Source organism: Mustelus asterias, chromosome 6, assembly GCF_964213995.1.
Source record: "Mustelus asterias chromosome 6, sMusAst1.hap1.1, whole genome shotgun sequence".
NCBI lineage: Eukaryota > Metazoa > Chordata > Chondrichthyes > Carcharhiniformes > Triakidae > Mustelus > Mustelus asterias.
This window is the reverse complement of record NC_135806.1, coordinates 81,752,222-81,764,936: the sequence shown is the minus strand read 5'-3', so window position 1 is coordinate 81,764,936 and position 12,715 is coordinate 81,752,222.

Below are 12,715 nucleotides of genomic sequence, written 5' to 3'. Positions count from 1 at the left end.
ACCACACTTCGTAAAGGGCTGCTTTGGTGTCAAGGGCAGTCATTCTCACCTCACCTCTTGAGTTCAGCTCTTTTGTTCATGTCTGCAACAAGACTGTAAAGCAATCAGGAACCTGGCAGAACCCAAACTGAGCGTCAGTGAGAAGGTTATTGTTGTGTAAATGCCACTTGATAGCACTGTTGATGAAATTTTCCATCATTTTGCTGATGAGTGAGAATTGTTGACTGAAATTCTGGGTGGGATTTACTGCCTCATTCGACCCGAGATGCCCATGTTAATGGATTCCCAAACATCATAATCACTACCTACTACTTCCCGTGTGATGGGTGATTGCTTACAACCAATTGTTCATCTCACATCCTTTCAAACTAATAATGATCATCTTTTGAAGTCAAGACGTTCTGCTGTCTTGTATCCTGTAGCAGAACTGCCTGTGTACCCTTGAATTGTCTTTGTACTTAGCACATTTCCCATCAGTTTTTAGTGACTCCGTAACTTAGCCAATTTTCCAGCAACATTTGGGCGAGGGCCACAGAATAGACTAATGGGGTGATAATTGGCCAAACTGGAATTGTGGAAGGGATGTACAGAAGTAATTTCCCACATTGGTGATAAATGCCAATGTTGTAACTGTCCTGGAACAGCTTGGCTAGAGGTATGGCTAATTCTGGAACATGCATCTTCAGTACTACTGCCAGGATGTACTCAGGGCCCATAGCCTTTGAGTATCCAGTGCCTTTGGCCATTTCTTGATATCATGTTGGGTGAATTGAATTGGCTGAAGACTGCCATCTGTAAAGCTGAGACCCTCAGAAGGTTGCTATCTGATTGGCTAGCAGTTCTTGGGAGAAGGACATCATCTCCTAGATGAGCATAGGTAATGACTCTAGGCAATGTACCGCCCATGAAATGTAAAATCTGATCAGGGCTTCCATCATCCGGCAGACACGGGGTCGCCTCCTGATTTTCTGGCCAGTAGACAGTGCAACATCCATCTCACAAAATCCTGGCCTATGGGTCAGTTCACACTAGGCAGCAAACTTAGCCTTAAACATTCAGTCATTACTTGCACCAATGAAGAAAAATCATCCCTTCAGTCTCCATCACCAACGTTCCTATGTTTAAAGACAAAACTGTCACATAATTAGATGATGTGGCATGTAACAGATGGTAGATCATGCAACATGAGAGTATGTTATATGAAGAAACAGTCAATGAATATTTAGAAGAACTTGGAAAATTAGAAATTGGAAGGTCACACTAACTTGCATTGATATAGTGCCTTTACTGTTTTAAAACACCAGAAGGTGCTTCATGGGAGCATTCTCAGATATGATATAACATCGAGCTATGTAAATAGAAATTAGGACAGATGACCAAAAGTTTAGCCTAATAATTAAGTTTTAAGGAATGCTTTAAACAAGAAGTGAGTGGTGTTGTATGGAGGGAATTCCAGAGCTTACTGCTGTGGACGGAGAAAGAACAGCTACAGCAATGATTTAACAACGATAATGCAATAGTGGCTTTAAAATGGCCATCCTGGCTGAGAGCTAAGCATGCTGGGATTTTTGGTCAATTTATAGATTAAAACCAGATGCAGGTCATAAAGAGGCTCTGGTCGAAGAGCTGTGATCTGAAACTTCCCAGATAAGGGAAGTTGTTTACATTAACCAGGACACTGCGTCTTTGATTTATATAGCTGCTCTGTATGGTGCAGGTCAAGTAAACTAAGTGTAATGGCATCAATCAAAAGTAATTTCATTGGATGTTTGAGCCATGTGATTAGTTTCTGGTTACACAGTTGGCTGGATGACAGAGAATCTTCTAGAAGTGAGTGGAGAACTGTGGATAAAGAGACATGCAGTCCTTTGTTTGACAGCGATAACTTGAAGAGACTAACAATCACAAGAAGACATGTGCTCTGAAGGATGCTTCAGAGAAGGAGAAGATAGATTCTATATCAAGGATATTTCTTGACCAAAGTTTTCCTAAACTCGGTAGCATCCATTTTCAGTTAAATAATTAAAGTTGATGTTCAATTAAAGTTAAAGTGCAGTTAAGAGCTAATGTTCAGTTAGAGTTAAAGTTCAATAAAGAGTTAATGAGTTGCAACTGTTTATCTTTGAGTTGGTACTAGAAGTGTTAAATAAAGGAATAATTGAATACTGTCCTTGTTTGTCTCATTAAACTGGAATGTTTGGAAGGTGTTTAAATTAAAGCTGCATAACACTGCTTATGCAGCTGAAGGTCGGGCTGTCAATAGTGAAGCAAAGAAAATTGTGAATGTCCAAGAGACCCTAAGCAAAGAGATTGTGGAGCATTTAGAGCTAGAGGAGGTTATGGAGGTACTTGAATGCAAAGATAACATGCTTAAGATTGAGGCATGACTGGACTGGGAGTCAGTGCAGGTCAGCAAGCACAGAGGTGATAGGTGCGTAGGACTTGGTGTGAGATAGTGTACAGGCAGTAGAGTTTTAAAGATATTAAAGTTTATGTGTGGTCAATGGGAGAGTTATAATCATCAAAACTGGAAGTAACAATGAAAGTTTCAGCAGCAAATGGCTTGAGATAAGGGTGGAGACAGACAATATTTTTCTGAAGCAGCAGTCTTAGTGTTGGAGATGATTGGGGTAGAAGCTCAGCTCAAGGTCAAATGAACAGTTTGTTTCAGCCTCATACAATGATTTGGGAGGGGCATAGTGACTAGGGAATAGAGTTTGTGGCAGGGACCAAAGCCAATGCCTTCCCAATATTTAGATAGGCTATGTGATTAATGTGTACACAATGAGTTGCATGGTGGATTGCTTCAGTGTGTCCACACACAGTGACTATGCACAAGCACATACACACATGTGCATATACAATGACAATACAAAGTCAAACAGATTTTTTGCTTTAATCGTAACTTGCTTAACAAAATAAAGAACTATTGACCTCTTTGTCAAACCTAAAAGGAATCATACACCAATGCACAAATCTGAACCAGCCATCAACACAAATATGCAGAGTAAAGTGCATTGATCAACATGTACTAATAGTCTGTTAATACTCATCCTTTCACCCTTTTCACTAAGATCATTAAATTGTGGAAAATATAACCCCTTGTCATAGCCAGATTTTAAAGAAAACAGCAGAAAATGAATCTTCCCTTTTTGTTTTCACTTAATCTCCAGATCTTGTACTGTGCTGTACGTGAATAATTTTCAAAAGTAATGTCAGAGGTAGATTTAACCTACACCATGTGATACTACATTCCAGGCTGGTTCATACAAATTTCATATTCAAAATGAATCAGATAACTCGATTGGTTAAGCTCATTTTTTCTTCTCCTGCCAATATTTTTTCCTCTTTTGCATGGGATGAAATTGGTTTTCAATGATGGTAGAACATGAGTGCTAATGAATCAACAGCCCAACTTAAACCCGCCCTATTGACTTCAATGGAAAAGATAGTCAGGCTGGCTGTGTCAAACAGGCGACCGTTTCGCCAAAGCCCATTTCACCCTATCACCCAAGACCAATCTCCCCCTTACTGACTCTTGCTGCGAACAGCTCGACAGGTGCCTGATGCTGTAGAACACCTAACCTAATTGGTCATTCTTTATGTGTGAGCCAAAGCAATGAGTCTCATTAGACTATTGAACCATTAATAACATCACAGCTGAGTCTAATCCTGCAGTCACACAGATGGATTTTCCAGCTGCAGTCACTGAATAACATTAAACGACTGCGTGAGTTTATCTTTTCCCTAGGCCAAGGACAATACAGTTAACTGTAGCCTGTCTTCACTAAGATTAGTGAAGTCTGTCCAGAACAGAGCTTAAACCTGATACCTTCCCAGTCTAAATAACCCAGTTCAACAACACACAGTGAATTCATCATCTTTTTGGGGAAACCTGATTATTATAGAAAATATAGAAACATAGAAAAACTACAGCACAAAACAGGCCCTTCGGCCCCACAAGTTGTGCCGAACATATCCCTACCTTTTAGGCCTACCTATAACCCTCCATCCTATTAAGTCCCATGTACTCATCCAGGAGTCTCTTAAAAGTCCCTATTGAGTTTGCCTCCACCACCAGTGAAGGCAGCCGATTCCACTCGCCCACCACCCTCTGTGAAAAATTTCCCCCTAACATTTCCCCTGTACATACCCCCCAGCACCTTAAACCTGTGTCCTCTCGTAATAGCCATTTCCACCCTGGGAAAAAGCCTCTGAGAGTCCACCCGATCTATGCCTCTCAACATCTTATATACCTCTATTAGGTCTCCTCTCATCCTACGTCTCTCCAAGGAGAAAAGACCAAGCTCCCTCAGCCTATCCTCATAAGGCATGCCACTCAATCCAGGCAACATCCTTGTAAATCTCCTCTGCACCCTTTCAATCTTTTCCACATCCTTCCATTAATGAGGCGACCAGAACTGAGCACAGTACTCCAAGTGGGGTCTGACGAGGGTCTTATACAGCTGCATCATTATCCCGGGACTCCTAAACTCAATCCCTCGATTGATAAAGGCCAGCACACCATACGCCTTCTTAACCACCTCCTCCACCTGTGGGGTCGATTTTAGAGTCCTATGGACCCGGACCCCAAGGTCCTTCTGATCCTCTACAGTACTAAGAGTGTTTCCCTTTAGATTGTATTCCTTTATCCCATTTGACCTACCAAAATGGACCACTATGCATTTATCTGGGTTGAAGTCCATCTGCCACTTCTCCGCCCAGTCTTGCATCCTATCTATGTCCCTCTGTAACTTCTGACATCCCTCCAGACTATCCACAACCCCACCAACCTTCGTGTCATCGGCAAACTTACCAACCCATCCCTCCACTTCCTCATCAAGGTCATTTATGAAAATGACAAACAGCAAGGGTCCCAGAACAGATCCCTGGGGCACACCACTGGTGACCGACCTCCATTTAGAAAAAGACCCATTTATACCCACTCTCTGCCTCCTTTGGGCAAGCCAGTTCTGGATCCACAGGGCAGCAGCCCCTTGGATCCCATGCCCTCACTTTTTCTAGAAGCCTTGCATGGGAGACCTTATTGAACGCCTTGCTAGAATCCCTATAAACCACATCTACCGCTTTCCCTTCGTCAATGCGTTTAGTCACATTTCCGAAGAACTCCACCAGGCTCGTAAGGCACGATCTGCCTTTGACAAAACCATGCTGAGTATTCTTGAGCATACTAAACCTCACTAAATGCTCATAAATCTTGTCCCTCAGGATCTTCTCCATCAGCTTACCAACCACTGAGGTTAGACTCACCGGTCAGTAATTTCCTGGGCTATCCCTATTCCCCTTCTTGAAAATAGGAACCACATCCACAATCCTCCAATCCTCCGGTACCTCTCCCGTCTCCATCGACGATGCAAAGATCATCGCCAGAGGCTCTGCAATCTCTTCCCTCGCCTCCCACAGTAACCTGGGGTACATCCCATCTGGACCCGGCGACTTATCTATCTTGATGCCATTCAAAGATTCCAGCACAACCTCTTTGTTAAAGTCCACATACTCAATCTTTTCAGTCCACTGCAAGCCTGCAGTACATCCACCCAGGTCCTTCTCCTCTGTGAAAACCGAGGATAAATACTCATTAAGCACTTCTGCCATTTCTACTGGTTCCGTACAGATTTTCCCGCCTTCACCTTTTCTAGGCCCTATTCCTTCACGTCTCATCCTTTTACTTTTCACATATTTATAGAACGCCTTAGGGTTTTCCTTAATCCTACCTGCCAAGGCCTTCTCGTGACCCTTCTGGCTCTCCTAATTTCCCTCTTTAGTCCCTTCCTACAAGCCGTATACTCATCTCGATCCCTATCTTCGCCAAGCTCTCTGAACCTTTTGTATGCTTTCCTTTTCTTCTCGACTAGGTCCCGCACAGCTTTCGTGCACCACGGTTCCTTTAACCTACCAACTCCTCCCTGTCTGCTCGGAATGTTGTCCTGTCGAACTCTAGACACAGAAAGAAGTCTCACAACACCAGATTAAAGTCCAACAGGTTTATTTGGTAACAAATACCATAAGCTTTCGGAGCGCTGACCCTTCGTCAGTTGGAGTGAAAATCTGTTCTCCAACCTTATTTTTGGGAAAACCTGATTATTATAGAAAATATAGAAACATAGAAAAACTACAGCACAAAACAGGCCCTTCGGCCCCACAAGTTGTGCCGAACATATCCCTACCTTTTAGGCCTACCTATAACCCTCCATCCTATTAAGTCCCATGTACTCATCCAGGAGTCTCTTAAAAGTCCCTATTGAGTTTGCCTCCACCACCAGTGAAGGCAGCTGATTCCACTCACCCACCACCCTCTGTGAAAAATTTCCCCCTAACATTTCCCCTGTACCTACCCCTCAGCACCTTAAACCTGTGTCCTCTCGTGCATCGATCCACGCTCTGAGCTCATCCCCTTTATTCACTATACTCCTGGCATTAAAGTAAACACATCTCAATCCTTTGGTCTGAGCTCTCCCCTTCTCTATCCCCGTCCATCCTCCCTCTTGCACTGCCTATAACCCTTCTCTGTTTGTGAGCTAACTTCCTCGCTCCCAGTCACCTCGTCTCAATCCCCTCTCCCCAACCTATCGAGTTTAAACTCTCCCCAGTAGCCTTAGCCAACCTTCCCGCCAGGATATTGGTCCCCCTGGGATTCAAGTGCCACCCGTTTTTTGTGTACAGGTCACACCTTCCCCTAAAGAGGTCTCAATGGTCCAGGAACCTGAATCCCTGCCCCCTGCACCAGTCCCTCAGCCACACATTCATCCTTCACCTCACTCCATTCCTGCCCTCACCTTCCCGTGGCACAGGCAGCAATATGATTGGAGAACAGATTTTCACTCCATCTGACGAAGGGGCAGCGCTCCGAAAGCTTATGGTATTTGCTACCAAATAAACCTGTTGGACTTTAAACTGGTGTTGTGAGACTTCTTACTGTGCTTACCCCAGTCCAACGCCGGCATCTCCACATCAGAACTCTAGACAGACATTCCTTGAAAAACTGCCACCTCTGTTCAGTACATTTCCCCGAGAATACCTCCTTCCAATTTACTCCTCTAATTTGCTGCCTTATGTCTTCATATTTCCCCTTACTCCATATAAACGCTTTCCTAGCTTGCCTGATCCTTTCTTTTTCCAATGCAAGCATAAAGGAGATCGAGTTATGATCGCTATCCCCAAGATGCTCTCCCACTGAGAGATCTGACACCAGGTTCATTGGTCAGTTTCAGATCAAGTACAACCTCTCCTCCTGTAGGCTTGTCCACATGCTGTGTCAGGAAACCCTCCTGAACACACCTAACGAACTCCTCCCCATCCAATCCCCTTACCCTAGGGATATTCCAATCTATGTTTGGGAAATTAAAGTCTCCCATCACAACAACTCTGCTATTATTGAAACTCTCCAGGATCTGTTTCCCTATCTGCTCCTCCACCTCCCTGTTACTATTGGGTGGCCTATACAAAACTCCCAGCAAAGTGATCGACCCCTTCCCACTCCGAACTTCCACCCACAGAGACTCAGTGGACAATCCCTCCACAGCATACACCTTCTCTCTAGCTGTGACACTATCCCTGATCAGCAGTGCCACTCCACCCCCTCTCTTGCCTCCCTCCCTGTCCTTCCTGAAACATCTGAATCCCGGCACCTGGAGTATCCAGCCCTGTCCCTGAGACATCCAAGTCTCCGTAATGGCCACCACATCACACTTCCAGGCATCGATCCATGCTCTGAGCTCATCCCCTTTATTCACTATACTCCTGGCATTAAAGTAAACACATCTCAATCCTTTGGTCTGAGCTCTCCCCTTCTCTATCCCCGTCCGTCCTCCCTCTTGCACTGCCTATAACCCTTCTCTGTTTGTGAGCTAACTTCCTCGCTCCCAGTCACCTCGTCTCAATCCCCTCCCCCCAACCTATCGAGATTAAACTCTCCCCAGAAGCCTTAGCCAACCTTCCCGCCAGGATATTGGTCCCCCTGGGATTCAAGTGCCACCCGTTTTTTGTGTACAGGTCACACCTTCCCCCAAAGAGGTCCCAATGGTCCAGGAACCTGAATCCCTGCCCCCTGCACCAGTCCCTCAGCCACACATTCATCCTCCACCTCACTCCATTCCTGCCCTCACCTTCCCGTGGCACAGGCAGCAATCCTGAGATTACTACCTTTGCTTTCCTCCTTCTCAGCTGTCTCCCTAATTCCCTATACTCTCTTTTCATGACCCCTTCCCCCTTCCTTCCCACATCAGCGGTACCAATATGTACCGCTACTTCTGGCTCCTCTCCCTCCCCCTTCAGGATTTTTGGGAGTCGATCAGCGACATCCTGGATCCCAGCCCCAGGAAGGCAGACCACCATCCGAGACTCCCGCCTGCCTCCGCAAAAATGCCTGTCTGACCCCCTTACTGTCGAGTCCCCGATTAACACTGCCTTCCTCCTCTTTTCCTTAGCCCTCTTAGTTACAGGGCCGGACTCCACTCCGGAGACACGGCCACTGCCGCTTCCCCCAGGCGGGCTGTCCCCCCCAGCAGTACTCAGGCAGGAGTACTTGTTGTGTAGGGGCACATCCACCGGGGTGCTCTCAATCACCCGAGCTTTACCCTTCCTGGCCGTCACCCACTTGGCCTCCACCCGTGGCCCTGGTGTGACCACCTGATGATAGCTCTTGTCTATCACCTCCTCATTCTCCCTTAACAGCCTAAGATCCTCGAGCTGCAGTTCCAGCTCCTTAACACGGTCCCTCAGGAACCGCAGCTCGACACACCCTCACAGATGTGGATGTCCAGGAGGCCAGGTGTCTCCAGGACCTCCCACATCCTACACTGGGAACAACACACTGGCTTCACACTCATATTTGACCCTTTATACCAAGGTACACAGAGAAAAGTAAATAAGAATTAAAAACTCCCCCCTGCTCGCCCTGTCCCCCGAAGCCCTGTGAGCCAAAGCCCTTATAGCTCACACTCTGCTTCCCACTCACTCCACTGCCCACTCCCGACGCTGCCTGCTGTATACTGCAGCCTACCTTTTATACTTCACGCGCTTAAAAAACCCTTCCCAGACTCCTTAGCAGCCCACTTCCGGTTTTCAGTTTAAACTTAAGAAAAGAAAAATACTACTCAAAAAATAAAGGCAAAAAAAAACACACGAACTAAATAAATAAATAAATCTCCTACCAGCACTCCTGCCACAAATCACTCCCTCTCTGCTTGCTCCAGTGGAACAATGATAACAATTATAATACGATTATTTAATAAAATGTTTCTAGACAAGTGCAAGAATGCTAAATTTCAAACAATCCCACCAATTTTACCCCAGGAGAAAGAAGTTTTTGATTGGTTGGCGAATCCACTTTGGTGGAGGTGTTGCCATGGTGGCAGCACTTTGCTATTACATGTAAGATTGTAGGAGTGCAATGGAAGCTGCTCGCACTTTTTCATTCTCCATAAGTTTTTTTTTTGCCACTCCATGCACATTGATACGACTGCAGTGGTTTGTTGCAGTGGTTTGTTGCAGTGGTTTGTTGCAGCCATTGGCTTTCTTCAGAAGCTCAGCCCTGCAAAGACCTCACCTGACTCCTCGATGGTGCAGCTGGTATGCAGCTTTACTCCCTGGAATGGTGATACCTGTTGTGTCATTTCCATGCTGCATGGCAGTTGCCCATTGAAGCCTGGTCCAAGCCACTATGAGGATCTCTCTTTCAGCAAGTATTCCCATCAACAGTGGTGCTTATTAATGCACTGCCTTTGTCCTAGCTCTGCCTTATCTGATGCTGTTCCTTAACCCATTCCCCAGGATGAGGGGCACCTTGACTCTGGGAGCTAGTAATGATAAAGCATTAGGGGTTAGAGTGCAGTGTGGCCATTATAGGAGGGTGCATGTGATGAGACTATAAGGAGCTTGAAAGTGAGAATGATCTTGGGTTCAGGATCAGGAATTGTTGGGCATCTGTAAGAAAGCTGCAGTGCTCACATACCTCAAGGTGAGATGCCCCCAGCTCTGCCTGATGAAAAGCTGGGAGTAGTGCCCATTATGGGTGTATACAATTGTGTGGTGTGTGAGAATAGCAATGTATAGTCAGAAGTGGATGAAAGACGTAATGCTGTGATGATGCTGGTGGTGGTGCAGTTATTGAGAAGTGTGCTTGTGAGATGGGATCTTACCTTGACCACTCATGTCAAGTCATTACTTTGCTTCCAGCACTGGATCCACTGGATTCCTGGCTGGGACTCCCAAGGCAATCTCCTCCCAGTTACAGCGCATCCACTGCCTGTGTCCTTCTTTCTCACTTAGGTGGGGGCATCCCTCCTCCTCCATCTCCTTCACCAGGATTTCCAATGCCACACCAGAGAACACAAATGCCCTCTCCTTATTTCTTGAGATATTCTTCCACTCTCAGCTAGTGGATTCCAGATCTTCAATGAAAGTGGCTGAGTGCCAGCTCCATTTACAGTTCCAGGAAAATTGCATCTGATCAGCTTGTGTGCTAAGCCTGCAGTTGTTGGTTTTAGCACCTGAAGGCACATTCACATTATAATAATCATCAATTAGCCTGAAAATTGTGTGCCAAGTTCAGACTTTCAGACAGGTGTCTCTTATTAGCACAGCATCCTGTTAGCACCTCTTATCAAGCGTTGATCAAAATAACCTCCAAAACCTCAGTTCTGATATCATCCCTGTTATGTATTTTGCACCTTACAGAGACTCGAACTGAGCACAGAATCTAAATGTGTCCTAACCAAGAGTTACGTAAGCTGAACAAAACATCTCTGCTTTTGAATTTGATTCCTCTGGGAATGAAGCCCAGTGCTTTGTGTTGAACAGTTGTGTGATCTCTTACTAAGAGGACTGAAGGCATTTAAGATTAAACATAAACCATTTATTGGTAACGCATAACTTAATACATCTCCAAAGTAAAGCCCTGCATGGATGTTATCTCCATGCTGCCTCCTTCAAGGCCCTACAAAAGACAGCCTACCATTGTGTAATCCTCTACATCATATTGTGGGTGATACCATTCTCCAGTCTCACATTAACCCTTCCTCTGCCCAAAACAACTTTATATTACACTCCCTCATGTCCTTACCCAAATATGTTTACCATATGTAATGTTCTAACGATGATAGCGGTGGTAGGTTTTAAACAAAAAGAAAAAGATGTCGTTGGTGCACATAGTTCAAAGTAATCCACAACAGGTTTATTAAAAGAGATGTTCTCTGCACAGAACAGAAAATGAAACTAAGACAGAGGCTTGTGAAACACCCAATGACCTCATGATCAAGTCATGTGACCTGTTCTTAAAGCAATCACACAACATATAACACTGTGCAACCTTCTTAACTTGCTACCCCTTCTCGAGCATCCCCACACTCCAACCTCCACCACAACCCCTCAAGTCTGTGACTTTATATATTCAGAGGGTCTGGAGGCTTGATCATTTTTCCAGATCTCATCCCCTCACGTTTGAAGAAATGGTAGTGTCAGTTGCTTTGCATTGACTTTGATGTTGAAATTGCAGTACTCTGTGTTTCTGGTACTTGGTTGTCTCCATTTGATTCACTTTTTACGCTCCTTCGAATTGTGATTCTCTTTGTTGGCAACCCATCTGCTTTTTTTCCACACCCTGGGTTTGTCCTCTTCTTTCCGAAGAAAATGTTCACTGGAGTGGACTCAGATTTTCTTTCTCTGTGGGGTCCACCACATTCTCCCTGGACCTGACATTTCAAAAAAGGTATCCTCATTTCCACTTGTTTTACAAATTCAGCTGAATATTTGCTAATTTTCTTATTTTCCAATCCTTTTCAAGCTTATGAATCTTTTCATTCAGTTCAGCAACTATTCTGGTGCGTGCACTTGTTTCAGGGCTGTCTCCTTTTAAAGTCTGGATTTGCTCTTCCATACTGCACAGCTTGGGCATAGGTTTCCGGCTGTTCGCACCAGCGAGATTTTCTGGTCCCACTGCAGGGACCAGAGAGTTGGCTGAGTGCCAAATTCTCCGTCCTTGCTGCAATGGCAGTGGGGCGTGAATGGGTGGTAAGATCGCCCCTCTCATCTTTCATGTCCTTCAGAATGGACCGACGTTCAAGAATTTTATTGCTCTTTTCATGATGAAGTCCCAACATTTCATCAGTTTTGGATGTTAATTCTACATTCAGCCAACAGTTCTGATCCATCAATAATTCCCTTTCCTGTGCCAAACATTTTTCATTATATATAATAGAGACTTGAAGATCATTAAGTTCTAATCTTTCATTAGCAAGTTCATCTTTCATACATGAAAGTTTGTTTTCCACACTGAGCAGTTTTTCTTCACAGAGGCTAATTGTTCTGTTATCCTTCAAGCTCAGATTCTGTAATTTTTCTTCTGACCTTTCTCCTGAGACTCACCATGATCCTTTTTCTCTTGCATCAGTTCAAATTTTTCTTGACATTCTGACTTTCACTTCAGCCATGTCATTTTTCAACAACTCAATGGTTCTCAGGGTGTCCGAGGCATCCAGTGCTTTTGCTATTCGTCCCTTCAGCTTCAGCATCAGGTTTGCATTCTCCAGTCTTATTTCTCTCTTTTCTTTGTCTGCAGCAGAACTTTGTCCTTGTCCTTCATTTTAATTTTCCCCATTTTTAAAAGCTAATTGACAGTCCTGTGGCTCCCTTCATCCATGTTTTCTAACAAAAAGTAAAAGTTATTAGTCTTTTCAGCTAGGGTTCCATTCTGGGA